General features: G+C 38.6%; 1 protein-coding gene across 3 annotated transcripts in view; it reads right to left on the bottom strand.

The window, feature by feature from the left end:
* The window catches only part of cadm2b (cell adhesion molecule 2b), a 181,709-nt gene that overhangs the window by 153,849 nt on the left and 13,514 nt on the right, over nucleotides 1-14,346 (bottom strand). The window lies entirely within an intron of this gene.

Here is a 14,346-nt window from a genome sequence, read left to right as displayed (position 1 = left end):
GCAACTATGAGGTGATGGGTACTAATGTTTACATTATACTGTATAATTAGATCCAAAAAGCACCTTTCATCAGTCTAGGATACAATTAAGATATATAACTTGATCATCACGGTCTTCGAGGGATACGCACTTTCTTTGAGTACCTCATGACAATATTATTCTAATTATGATTATTATTACTTTGAATCCCCACATCTAGGCCTAACTTTCATTTTTGATAGAGCTCGAGTGAAAAACACAAGCAACAGGCACCCCACTGTAATCTCTTGTGAATGCAGGCCAATTACGTAACTGCTGAACACAAACAGACCTATGAGGCTGCTACTGTGCAGCTCTTCAAACGGAGCAAGTCAGAGCGAAAAGACCCAAAGCACCCTGGTTTTAAGAATAATGTAACAATTGTAGAAAGTGCAGCTTTAATGACCATTTCTGGGATCTGTTTGCCACCATATATGACCAAGAGACGGTTTTTCCTTGCTGGATGTTCAGGGTTACGCACTTAACTGTACGATAGTTCCCCAAACTAACCAATAAGAAACTAAATTTCCCTCAAGCAGCATGTGGGCGGCCAGTGTAAAAAGGTATAAAGGCGTCAGGATCAGGAAGTTAATGAAAACTTCACCAGTTTCAGTCGTCAGCACTTCCAGAGGTTTTGTTTCAGAGTCAAGCGTCTACTGTGTGTGCAGATATGAGACTAGATGTACTCCATTTTCAGAATGTACATGTCTGCAAATGTCTTAACTCTAATTTGGTAAGCAATTCTGTACTCAAGTGACTCACAATCCCCTTCACAGTGACAGCTGAATGAAATAAATGAAAGTCACTGGAGAGTGCATTACTGTAAATGTATTTAAAAAAAAAAAAACGTGGGGCACTTCCAGGTAAATCAGTTTATCTTTAAAGTTTCTGATGGAGGATGGATGGAGGGAAAGGTGTAACGTGATCACTTGCCAGGAGATTAGGAAAATAAATCCTTCCTGCCAGCATCCTTAAGGATATAGTAAAAGAAAAACATGCTCGATTTGATTATAATGTAACCTGAAGAAGAATTTGAGCACCCCACATGGAAGAAGCCTACTCCTCTTACAGTCTTACAGTGCAAGGTGCTATTCCGGTACAATGTGGGAAAAAGAAAGGGATTTCTTAGCTTTAATGTAAAAAAAAAAATCTTACTTTACCTTTAAATATAAATTAAATGTCATGGTTATTTTATTAGCATGGTTCTATAAATAATTATAAATCTATATTAAATAAAAAGTGAAACGAATTTCTTTATAGCGGAAGGACAAAAGATTGCTGGAAGCTTCTATACGGTGCAGTATGTACACATAATGAGAGCAGATGAAAGCAGCAGACTGCAGCTCTTACGGGGGTGGTATTTGGTACAGGCAGGGGAAATAAGTGTAAATTAAAGGATAATATAACAAAGAAAAAAAAAGTCATGAAAAAAATAGCTTAGGGAATGAACGCAATGCCAAAAACGGATTCATTAGCAGTTTCCAACATTGCTTGGACTTATATGCTGTCTCTGTCCCTCCCAAACATAGTTACAGTATTTCATCTGCTAAGAGAATAGACTTGTATTCGCTCTTGAAAAACATTAAAACACTGCATTTTGGTTAAGTGTGACAAAAAAAACATGAGTAACCGCATCACAGATTGTGTGCTGCTGACTAAGCATTCGAGGGATTGTTTTTTAAACCCAAAGCCCTTGTTTAAACATTCAAATACTATATCAGGAAAAGACACGCCTTTGAGGCATCTGTTAATGCACATAAAGTCCCAGATGAATTAGGGACTCTCTGTTAGCTCATTTAAAAGTGATGATCACATGAAATTCATACAAAATAGCAAGAAATACAGCATCACAGCATAAAGGATGTGTTGTAATGAGCAGCGATGGGTAGTCGTGCATAATGTGTATGCGTATGAGTTGTTTCCATACAGATACCAGTATCGGAAAAGCCTCCCAGTAATTTAGCCCAGAAGAAAATCTACTTTAAAGTAGTTTGGTTATGTTCTTTTCCTGTTATGATTGGCTGTCAAACTAGATAATAAAAGAAGGTTCTATGGAATTCATTCTCTGTATGTATTTGTTCATGTTTAGTCTATATCAATGACGTTCCACTTCCGGGATTGTTTAGGTGTCCCTCTTTTTAGGCTGGATGTCCCGTTTCCTTCCTCTTTCTTTGTGTTGGCGTTCTAAACTCCGGTGGATTTCTGAGGACTATGGTTAACTGCTCCTCATATCTCTGCAGGGTAAATCCAGACAGCTAGCTAGACTATCTGTCCACTCTGAGTTTTCTGTTGCACGACTAAAACTACTTTTGAACATACACGTTCCACCGAAACAAGTTCCTTCCTGAGGCTATTTTGCAGCAGCACCATGGCTCTGTCCGGCGCTTAGTGCCGCCCATGACGATTGTGACTGGTTTAAAGAAATGCCAATAAACCAGAGCACGTTTATCTCCCATCCCGGAATGCTGTGTGGACTAGCCAGACCCTCCTCCGCAGCGCTGTGGAGGAAGGTCCGGCAAAGTGAGACTAGTTCATGTTTAAAGGCATACTATGTAACTGTTCCCTCTTCGGTCCCCCTACAGGTTGTCTCATTGTAACTACAGCTCGCACGGCTGTAGTTCCAATGAGACAACCTGTAGGGGGACCGAAGAGGGAAAAGTTACATAGTATGCCTTTAAACATGAACTAGTATCGGATCAGTACTCGGTATCGGCCGATACTCAAGTTCAGGTATCAGAGTCGAAAAACTGGTATCGAAACATGCATTAAATTCACACAATGTGCAACATATTTTCATAAGACCTCTAGGACCTTAATGTGCTGATTAATATCATGTATAAAAAGAATTGTTTTGATAGCAAATGAAAAGGTTGACTGCTCACCTCTAATATCAGAATGGCATGTTGTGATTAATCTAGTGCAGTATCATGTACAAACAAGCGCCCAGCGGACCCACTGATGCTCAATGTGGGATATAAATCAAGGGATCAAACTGTACCTACAAGACATTCATTTACATGAATTACACTGGCATTAGATATAGATTCTGTCAATTTAAAATGGAGGAAAAAAAAGGAAATCATTACTTAAGTGGCTTTGTGGTTTCATGTCATCTATGGCACTTTCAGACAGCCCCAACTGGTCGTTTTTCAAGGTGGAGGTACATTAAATGTAAGCAATGATTAAACAATCAACTTAACTACTTTTGCCATTATAGTCTCCTGCACTCATCACCTTCTTATACATGTAAAATGAGGAGCGAAAATCCTCCTCTCTATTCTGAAGGAATAGCAGTCTTTAGAGCTCCTTACATCTCCAATTACTGAAAAACTAAATTCTGCATACAAATTATTCAAATCGCAATAAGGATTCTGTATATTGTATTCATTAAAACATTGATTGGGTCCATATAACATGAAGGTAAGAAAATCATCAAGTGGAAATAGTGGTGACGGCGAATAATTAAAGCAAACTACAGTATGTTGGTTCCAGCAAAAATGTGCTAGTGGCTAATCTCAGTTCCTTGGAGAGATCTTTTATAACATTAAAGCATTAAGCCCATTATTGGAAACTATTCCAAGAGCTGTGCTCTTTGACTTCATGACAACATATTGCAAAGGCTGTTTCCATGGTTTCTGTTAATTCATAGCAATAATGCATCAACTCTATGGTATTTCCCTCTTAAACCAAAACACTTGAAGCCTATTAATAATTCACAAAGGCCAAAATGTTAATGCCATACAAGCACACCTCCTGCCATGGGACTATGGGTTAAAATTAGTTGTTTTTCGTACAATACGTGTAATGTTCCCTTCATAAAATGTCACATCATTACCTGGCAACAGCAGGGAGCTCTGTGTGCTGCACAATGAGATCAATACCATGATGTCGTGTTGTTGTGTTCACTCTCTGCTCTGGGAAATATTTCTCATTATTGCCTGTATTGTAATGCAATTAACAAGGACAATAACTTTTACTACAATAACTAACTATTTACTGTCCATGAAGCTTTGATTTATTCACTACCCTAATTAAGACTTCCTACTAACATATGCCGTAACATATCTTATCAGGTTAACCCTTGAATGCATATGATCGGGTCTTTAGTGACTCAGGACTTTATTACATCTAATTCATTCATTTCATTCTATTAAGCACTAAACTAGAGCTCCGAATAAATGTTAGGAACCTTATTTAGTTACCTCAACTGCCTTATCCCGGCTGCTATAAACGTGCGACTAGTGTTCCTGTCTAAATTTCCAACTTGGGAAGCCAGAAGATCGCAAAAACAACGCACAATCCTGGAAAACCTTGGCCATCAGCTGATGTGGCCATTTTTCACAGTTTTTCACAATTTTCTGGCATTTTATAGACAATAATCAATAGATTTATAGACTATGAAAATAATCGTTTGATGCAGCCCGAGTATGTAGTAGAGTTTGAATGGTAAACTTCCATTCCATGCATCATTTTCAGTGTTAACTCTAGTCTCATAGTGAAGAAATGAGAGTGGGTTATAGTTTCAGAACATCCCACTGGAGCCTGTCAATCTGGGATAAATTTGACAAAGCCTTTGTAGAGCTAAGAATATCTTGAAAACCCATATTTCTTATTACTGCTCCTGGGTTGCCATTGGCAAAAGTGTAAGTAATTCAGGATCAGCCCAATGCAGTGTTGGAGAAGAACATCTTAAAATATCCTGATTGTATTTCACTGATTGTGTTTGGAAACCGAGAAAAGTAGAGCACCAAGTGCGGTTTAAAGTCAGACACAATTACAAGTATCATCAGTTACACTTGCACTGTGCACATTATTACTTTTTTTCATGTGATAAATCCCAGTGATGAAACTTATTGGGTTTTTTTCATTTTCTTGTCGCTCTATAGATGCATTAAAGATTTGTCGTGAAACAGACCTGAATCCTCTTAGTGTGCTTTTTGTCTTGGTTCATTGTGACTGTATTGATTACAAGTGTCATGACTCATGATGGATTATTAGGGGTCCAAGCCCAAGGCTGGGGCTGGGCTGGGGCTCCCAGTACCAGCGGTGCTGGGAACCCTATTGTAATCACTAAGATTATTATTATTTTTCCCTTTCTAAAAGTGTTGCTGCAGCCTAAACTGTGCATGGTGGGGCTGTGCAATTTTCAGGACTGGTCCAGTCCCTTGCAGGGACCTCTGACACATAGATTGACACACGTAGGCCTTGCCCATTTCTGTGCAGAATTTATTTCCGCAAAATTGCGAAATGTGCAAAACCTACTTTTTCAACCTGCTCCTGGGGTTTTCGCCTCATCTGCCTAAAAATACTTTGCACATAGCATCTTCAAATTGACCTGACAAAAAGGTATAAGAATTTAGCTCTGGACCAAATTTGGCAAACACTGTCCCTGAGGGGTGCTACAAATATGAAAGGTCTGTAAAAAAAAAAAAAATTCAATAGCAATATTGTTATTATATATTAGCAATATTATTTTCTAGTTACAATATGAAAACATAGTGAATGGTCCCCCAGTTGCCCTGTTTACACGTAGAACTCATTTTATTTGTATTAATGCCCCATTCCTCTCTTTATAATAGTATTTTTGTTCTATTCCTCCATCTCCCATTCATACTGATGCACTCATGCACACACACACACACACACACACACACACATACTGCGCAGGAGGCTGGACATCTTCAAGTTCCAACAACTCCTCTGACTCTCTCTCAACAAAACATTATTCTGAGACTTTATCCAACCTAAAACAAAAGGTTGACTCAGTGTTGTGGGAATACTGTGGATTTCAGGAATGGATTTTTTTTGCTGAACGTGAACAAGGATGTGGATCTGCAGTGACACCTTTATCTGTGTCAAAGGCAGTAAACGCATGCAGAACACATTGAAATTGGGCGCACTTAATGAATAAATCCGCCCAAAAATAGGCAGTGCCTTTAGCATAGCAGCATGGCTTCACTCGACCTCGGATGCACCATGTTAGTTTATTATCACCAAGCTGCACCTACCTTATTTGCACAATGAGAACCAATCAAAGAGCAGGCAAAAATCAAGATAAGCAGATCACTAACCCAGGGGGGAAATGTAAAGACTTGTGATCAGATGTCGTTATCCAGATAACATATCCAGATGCAGATGTTAATACCAGGTGTAAACGAGGTCAGAGAGAGTTCAGTTGTGGCGCTGTTGCATTCTGTTTGCATTATGTTCAGTTGAGCACAAGGTTACATTAATAATGTAAGCTTCAGTCACTGTGATGTTAAATCACACATGCCAGACTACAACACACACATGTATACGATAAAGTGGTAACACTTTATAATAACCATCACTAATAAATGGTAACTTGATAGCTAATTAGACTTTAGTTAAGTTATTTTACTCTTAACAATGAAATTATGATTTTGACTAATTATTAGTAATGTCATAATTATAATATCAGTTTAGTGTGATATAAAATATATTTATCAATGTATCTAGTTAATACTTTGTCAATGGTAAATAATTGTTTTGTAAACCATCTATTAACATTATTTGGATGGCTATTATAAAGTTGCAACTAATGCTTATAATAAGTTAATGATAAATGAATGGTTTATGAAGCATCAGGTAACATTGATTTGGCCCCATTAAATCTTTTTTAGTGATCTCTAAAAGAGATGATTATTTGTATTTTATCTATTATAGATATCCAAATACTTTTTATAGATGCTTTGCAAAGTTCTCTATTAAGCATTCAGAAGGTATTATATTCATCAGATGCAACTTTATATATAGCCATCCAAATAATGTTTATTGACGGTTTATAAGCAATTTCTTAATCATTAACAAACACTTAACAAAAAAGTATAAAATGTTATGGTGTGAGCAACAAACTGTTTAAAATAAATTATAGCAAAACTATTAATCAGTACACATTTTAATTAACATTCTGTTGTTAGTTAACAGTAAAATTACTATTAACTTAAGTTTAATTAACTATCAATTTACCATTTACTAGCGATGGTTATTATAAGTCTTACCGATGAAGCTTCCGGCCCTGAAAAGTAAAGCCAATGCAGAAGTGCCTCAAACCTGCATCCTCTCTCACTTCCAGCAGGGGGCGACTCCACTGGCTCCAAAAAAAAAGTCTGTTTCTATAGAAGTCAATGGGAACATGACCCTACTTTGTTATGGCCTCAATCACTAGTTTCAAGTCTTCTTCAATACAGCATCATGTTCATTTAGTAAATTATGGTCACATTGACTTTAAAATAGATGATAAAGCAGGGGATGCTTTAGGGGCGTGGCTACATGCCGACCTGTCAATCAGGACAGAGGCTTAGCAATGCGTATCTATGGCACTGTGGACATTAAAATAGCCATGAACCTGTTTTTGGGTGTTGTCCGTGTTTTCATTTTATACTTTGACCCTTACCGTGTGTTTTCATTTCATCAAAGTTATTTGGGACATTTTGGTCGCCCAGAATTGCCTTACTCAGGGTTCTGCTAACCATGCTAGCTAGCTAGCGCTAGTGTTTGCTGATAACTTAAGGGAATGTTTGCCTATTTTCTGTACAAGTGTACATGCAAATGAATGGTGGCAGTAGCCGGAGGTCTGCGCTTACCAGCCGGTAAATCGCCACTGGATGACTCGCTTCAGAAGGGCTGAAAATCGGCAACTTTCCCTCTTTAGCATTTAGCTTAGCACAGCGCCATTGCATCCTCCCCAGCTCCACCCTTCTTCAAAACGGTAGTCCACAAACCAATAGGTGTGACAGATGCTACGTCCACTAATTTTATGTCTAAGGTATGTGCCAATGAAGCACCAGATGTGGATAATAATAATGTGGATAAGTAACACCTTATTATTTATCTCGTATTATAAAGAACTTAACGTCTTCAAACCAGCAAACCTTCAGATTGTAGATTGGAGATCCTTGGTTGAGTCATATCGGTGCTTCAAGATTAGCATCACCGAATTCATTGGTGTGTACCACAAAAGACAATTGTGTCCAGAGATGCTACTGTACTTCTACATCAAGCTACCTCACAAAGTAATTGTTCAAATCAGGGCTGAATCTAGAGATACAGAAAAACTCCTTTAGATTGCGATTCCCTTTAGAAGGAAGAGGATCTGAATTTTTGATCATCTCAAAGCTCTGAAAATCCTGGATGGTTTTATAGTGATCAATTATTTCAAAGCAACCGTATCCTTTTTCAAAAACATCCTGAGCATCATTTCCAAGGCTCACAGACCTATGGGTCATGTGGTGCCGTGTGGTCTACAAACATCAGCTACAGTAGCTCCTAACTGCTCCTTTGCAACCACATTTTGGGTTTCAGAACAACTGTTTTGTAAGTAATGTGTTTACATCAGAAATGCAACATTATCTGTTACACAATGCCCATGAATTTACCCTGAACAAGGCTCTTTAACACTCCACAACCAGATATTTAGTCAGTATATCTGATCATATCGTTTCCTTTGGGTTGAGAACACACTGAAAATTGTACTACACTTTTAGAGACATCTGCCATTTAGCCATTGTAACTGAACTACAGTCTCCACAAAACACAGTCTTCACGAACCTGTGAAAATGCCAACCAAGTCTTTTTTCACAGCACAAAAGCCTCCTACAAGTATGAGTCCATTTGAAAAAGTGACTGTCGGCAGCTTTTCCACCGCGAGTCCATATGGTCTCTGTATTTATGGGGTGATGAGTCCTGCTCCTGGGGTTCAGAGTGGTCATTATCTGGGGGATGCTACAGCTCCAGTAGTTAAGGTCACTTGCTACACACCGGATGTCCTCACACTCATGGAGTACTGGAGGATACTAAATGTGTAATCATCTCTGAGCCCACAAAAGGAAGGGTCTATCCAGACTGGCCATTATAAGGGCTTATTGTAGGTTCCATCCTGGCTTTATATTCTGCTCTTTCAGCAGCACAATCCAAAATAGCACATCTTTTCTTGTAGCATTTTCTAACAGATAGCAGATATGGCTGACTATGGTCAAGGCAGGACTATTATTGGGCTCAAAGTTCATACTTAGAGCAAAACTATAGCGTATGCTCTTCTCATTGGTCCCACTGTTTCCACTGTTTCCTATTCCTGAACCAATGCTTTTTGGTAAATTACTAATGAATTAATTCACTTTTTTAAAATGTTTACTTTAAAGAATGTATCTATTTCAAAACAAGTTGTATCGAGAGTAAATAAATGTCAAACACAATATTGATTGATTATGAATTTTATCAAGTGAAAGGTTAAAGTTAGGGTATATTCCAAAAAAAGGAATAACCGAAATGTTTAGTCAGTTAATCAATTATTCAATCGACAGAAAAATGTATTGGCAACTACTTTGATAATCATTCGTCATTTTTCAAGCAACACAGGTTGATGGGCATTAGTTCACTATTCTTTGACATTTCTTTAACTAAACAATTAATTAAATATTGAGAAAATAAACTGCAGATTAAACAATAATATAAATGATCTTTAATTGCAGCCCTACTTTAGAAAAATGACACATTTTTGTAACTTCAAGTACACAATGACTGTAATATATATTGTATGCCATGGCCAGCAGGGGGCAGTAACCCCAGCTGATGACAGGGTGGGGTTATAACTGATTAAATAGAAAATGCAAACATTTATACAGTATAAATGGGGTTTTCTTGGGCACAGTGACAAAAAGCTGACAAGAAAGACATTGACTTGGCTTCTATGATGTCACTAACTGCTCACCACCATCTTTGTCAGCTACTTAGGTCAAGAGTTACAGATTCTGCGGAATGGGAGGAGTTAAGTTACCTTGCGCTAGTCTCGCTTTGCCAGACCTTCCTCCACCGCACTGCGGAGGAGGGTCTGGCTAGTCCACACAGCATTCCGGGATAGGAGAAAAACGTGCTCTGGTTTATTGGCATTTTTTTAAACCAATCACAGTCGTCTTGGGCGGCGCTAAGCGCCGGACGGATCCCCAGTGCCTCTACAAAATAGCCTCGGGAAGGAACTGTTTTGGTGGAACGTGTACATTCAAAAGTAGTTTTAGTCGTGCAACAGAAAACTCAGATTGGACAGATAGACTAGCTAGCTGTCTGGATTTACCCTGCAGAGATCGGAGGAGCAGTTAACCATAGTCCTCAGAAATCCACCGGAGGTTAGAATTCCAACACACAAAAAGCGGAAGGTGACGGACATCTGGCCGAAAAGAGTGAAATCCGGCAAAATTTCCATCAGCAAGTTACAAAAGTAACGCAATTACCGTAATGTATTCCTTTAAGTTGTAACGCAGTAATATAACGCATTACTAATTAAATTTCGGTAATATTATACCCGTTACAATCTCAGTAACGCGAGTTACAACGCATTTTAACGCAACATTTAGTGGTGTTTTGTATTTTTTAAGAATTCACCAACACCACAAAACATTTCTTTACAGAAAAGAAAAGCGGTGAGTATTATTTCCTGTTGCTGTGTTCGATGGTTGAGATGACTGCAGAGACGGATACATTTCAGGAGTTATTACGCTGCGTTGATGCGAGCTGTCCCGTCACTGTTCCCGTGGTCAGAGCCAGAACCAGAGACGGTACGGACAACGTCTGTGTCCCCAACGGGTACGTCAGCACGGACAGCCGTGTGTCCGAGCTGCTGACAGATAGAAACATGTCGGGAATTCATGTTTAGGCTTGCTACATGTAAATACCATTGCATTTCATCAGCCGTGGAAAGTAACTATGCTGTACTTCAATACAACTGTAAGGTACTTTTAATTGAGTATTTTCATTTTCTCCTACTTGCCTATTGTACGTTTTACTTCCCTATTTTTATAGCTTTAGTTACTTTGCATATTCATATTAATGATACAAAATATTATGAATAATCTATGATGTATTAAAGTGGATAAAGAGGAGACTTTATTGATCCGGTGGTGAAATTCACAAGCTACCTGCCAAGTCAAACTTCCGTTGTTATTTTGGTGAAAGTAACTCAAAAGTAATGCAAAAGTAGTTTAAGTAGTAGAATTACAATTCAGAGACAGTAATATTGTAATATAACTGATTACTCTCAAATGACAGTAACTTGTAATCTATAATATATTACATTTTGGAAGTAACTTGCCTAACACCGGCAATGGAGCAATCCCAGAAGTGGAACGTCGTGGATATAGACTACCTTGCACAGCAGCTGGATTCGTGCAATATCACAAAATCGCATGAGAATTGAGGGATCACATATCACATGACTAGTTCAACACTGTCCATGTTGGCACAAGCATCTAGCATCACTTGTTGTTAGCAGGTCTGACTTACACCATCCTGTTTCTTCCTTTACTCCCCTATTAGGTTTGGAACTTTTTTGGTCACTTAATTGCAACGACAAATAGTAATTTGCCATGTTTTGTTTGTAAGGATAATGACCCTCCTCAAACTAGGTACACCTAGAGTTGTTCCATTTAAAAACAGGGTCTCTGACCTCGTAGTCTGAATATCCAAATTAAAGACCTTATGACTAATTGATGATAACTGCCTGTTCAACAATTATACAGCAAAACCCCCTAATGATAAAAAATGTTAAAGCCCAAAATAGTTCCCATATGCAAGCTGTCAGAGAATATGCAATTAATTAAATTAAGTGAACTGCACAGCACAGCATATACGGCACACTTTAACTACAGGGGCCATTATGAATTAAACTCATCCGCACCCTTTATTCTTTATTTCAGTGTCCATAGTAAATTAAATGTATCATTATGTATAGTCTTCTACACAGAGTGTTAGTCAGACCAAATGTTCCCTGAAGACCACAACATCACTGCGGACACAATTATAGTCAGGGAAGTCACCGTTCTGCTGCAGTGAATTTTGGGGAATTGAGGAAAAATAAAATAAATAAAAAAGTATCACCCTTCTCATATATATGGTGATGATACTGTAAACAGACTCAAATGGAATCGAGCCTTTTAGAATCAATGAGGAGGTCAACACCTCTGGTTTTGTGCAGGCAACATCTGCTACGTGAAACTTTTCTTACCTCAAAACTGCTGTTTTAGGTCACTAACCTTTCCATATTTGTATTGCTTATATTTATTATAATCAGATGTGTACGTGTGTGTGTGTGTGTGTGTGTGTGTGTGTGTGTGTCTGTGTGTGTGTGTGTATACATGTGTTTTTTTTTATTGTGCTCTACAAGAAAAGTCCCATCATATAAAGCTAATGTATTTATACAGTGTATTTTGACTGTACTGAAGACCCAAACTGTGGCAGCACTGAGCCCTTGCATATGATGAAAAGTCATTTTAAAAAGCTGTTTGCTCCAGCTTCCAAAAAAAGGGCGGGGGGGGGGCACCTTCATTCTCAGAGCGCTTACTTAACACCTGCAGTTGAGAGGCACAGTTTATGGCTGCCAAAGTCAAACAAACTGAAACAATAATGCTTCAGGGTTAGAATAAACTGCTCCAAACATCCCAACTCTCTGTCAACAGAACACAGCAGGCGGTTAAAACACTTTCCTTAAAAGAAAATTACCAATGCACTATAGTCTCTGGAGAAGGTCATCTATCTTTACTAATCGTAATGCGTCTCTGAACACAGGGAACTCACTCAGGCTTGGCTTTATGTTTCATTTCTTCACAAATCTTAAGCTTTCTTTCCTCATACAGTGCATCTGTAAAGAAAAATTGATTTTTTTCCTTTTCAATTAAAAAGTAAATTTGTTGAAAGACAGTGTGCTACGTTGCCATACAAGTAATGGTTTAACGTTTATTTTAAAACTCCATTAACCCCTTTCGTCATTTGTCATAGCAGGTGAAGGAAATGGCAGATGTATCTTACATTACACCTACTTCTCTCTGCTTTTTACACTTTGTGTGCCTTCCTGCTAGACACGCTTGCTTCCTTTCCCCTTCCTGCTCTCAGCTTAGCGGCTTTAAGGCTCTTTTTTTTTCCAGCAAAGCATGCTCTCTGGCTCTGAGCACTGGCATCTCTTGCATCGGTATGCAGCTCCCGTTCACACTGCTGATCCCTCTTTATGAGGACATGAGTTTCAATGCTTTTATCCCCCACCTTCACTTGCAAATATGCCTGCATTCAGTTTCTACACTCCAGCTTTAGAGACCCGTGGGAAGCCTTTAAAAGAGGGAGTCAATAAAAGGGCATAAACATGCATGAGCTTTAGTTTGTGCTTTTTGTGTCTTTATTCCAAAAGGTAGAATTTTGGGATGGCGATGGAGAACAAAATCATTTTCCAGTTCTTTCACTAAAGCAGATGCTGAATTTGTTTCACATTTCTGTTTGCATTGCACCTATATAAACATAATTTCTTCACTGAAATACAAAAACATACATTTTTTCATTAAGGACCTTTTCTGTGCAGTGAAATGAGTTGCATGTTTAAATCAGTTCAACACATTACCCTTGTGATGAACATTTGTAAAAGCATTAGCAGATACAATATAAAATATGCTGTATGCATACCATCAGTGAGAACATGCAATTCATTGCATAACTAATCTGCATGGTGTGTATATGCTTTAATTACAGTGGACATTGTGCAGACTTACCCAGCATGGATGTGTGCATTAACCACAGGCTTTAGTCCATCTATATACCATTACATTTAGTTAACAGGGGACAACTACCGTCTAGGCACAACTGGAAATTAGCCATGTTTTATCTTTAGGATGCCCCTATGTGGGTCATATATTGTTTGGGCTTTACTAACACCATTGATAATTTCAAGCAAAACATTACTCACAGATGCAGCAATGAAGTTTTCTTAAAAACTGTCAGGGACCGGTTTTATAATGTGACTGTGATGCAGAGATTTGCATGTCCTACTGCCTTCAGACAGTGTATGCAGTGGGAATTAGTCTACTGATAACTACAAGCAAGTTTGCTCAATAAAGTTGTAAAATGTAATTGCGAGAAGAAAATAAACTGGTTGGACTGGTGCATCTTTACACGATGCTCTCAGGCACTTAAACAGTCACTTTACTTTTTTTGCAGTGATAACACTGGGGAGTAGAGACAAACCAAAAGCACATGGGAATAGGTCACAGAATACTGAATACTGCCAGAGTTGAAGACACTTTTAATTAGCCTCCTCTTTGTTAAGTTTGCAGTGTGTGCTCTTTAAGTTGGCATGTTTTCCCCTAGTTCCTCTGGCTCTCCTTACAGATTTCATGGCATAAAAGTCTGAAGTGGACCGGAGTGGAGACGGGCCTTTCCCATTTCCCAGTTTGTGCATCCCCGATTCCCCTCGCATCGTAGTCCCGCCCACAGGAGATGTGAGCCGAGGAGTCGAGGAAGAGCACCGAGGAGAGAGGAGTCAAGGCAAGAGCCATT

Source organism: Sander lucioperca, chromosome 5, assembly GCF_008315115.2.
Source record: "Sander lucioperca isolate FBNREF2018 chromosome 5, SLUC_FBN_1.2, whole genome shotgun sequence".
In the NCBI taxonomy this organism is placed as follows: domain Eukaryota; kingdom Metazoa; phylum Chordata; class Actinopteri; order Perciformes; family Percidae; genus Sander; species Sander lucioperca.
This window is presented reverse-complemented; position numbering and strand designations above follow the sequence as displayed.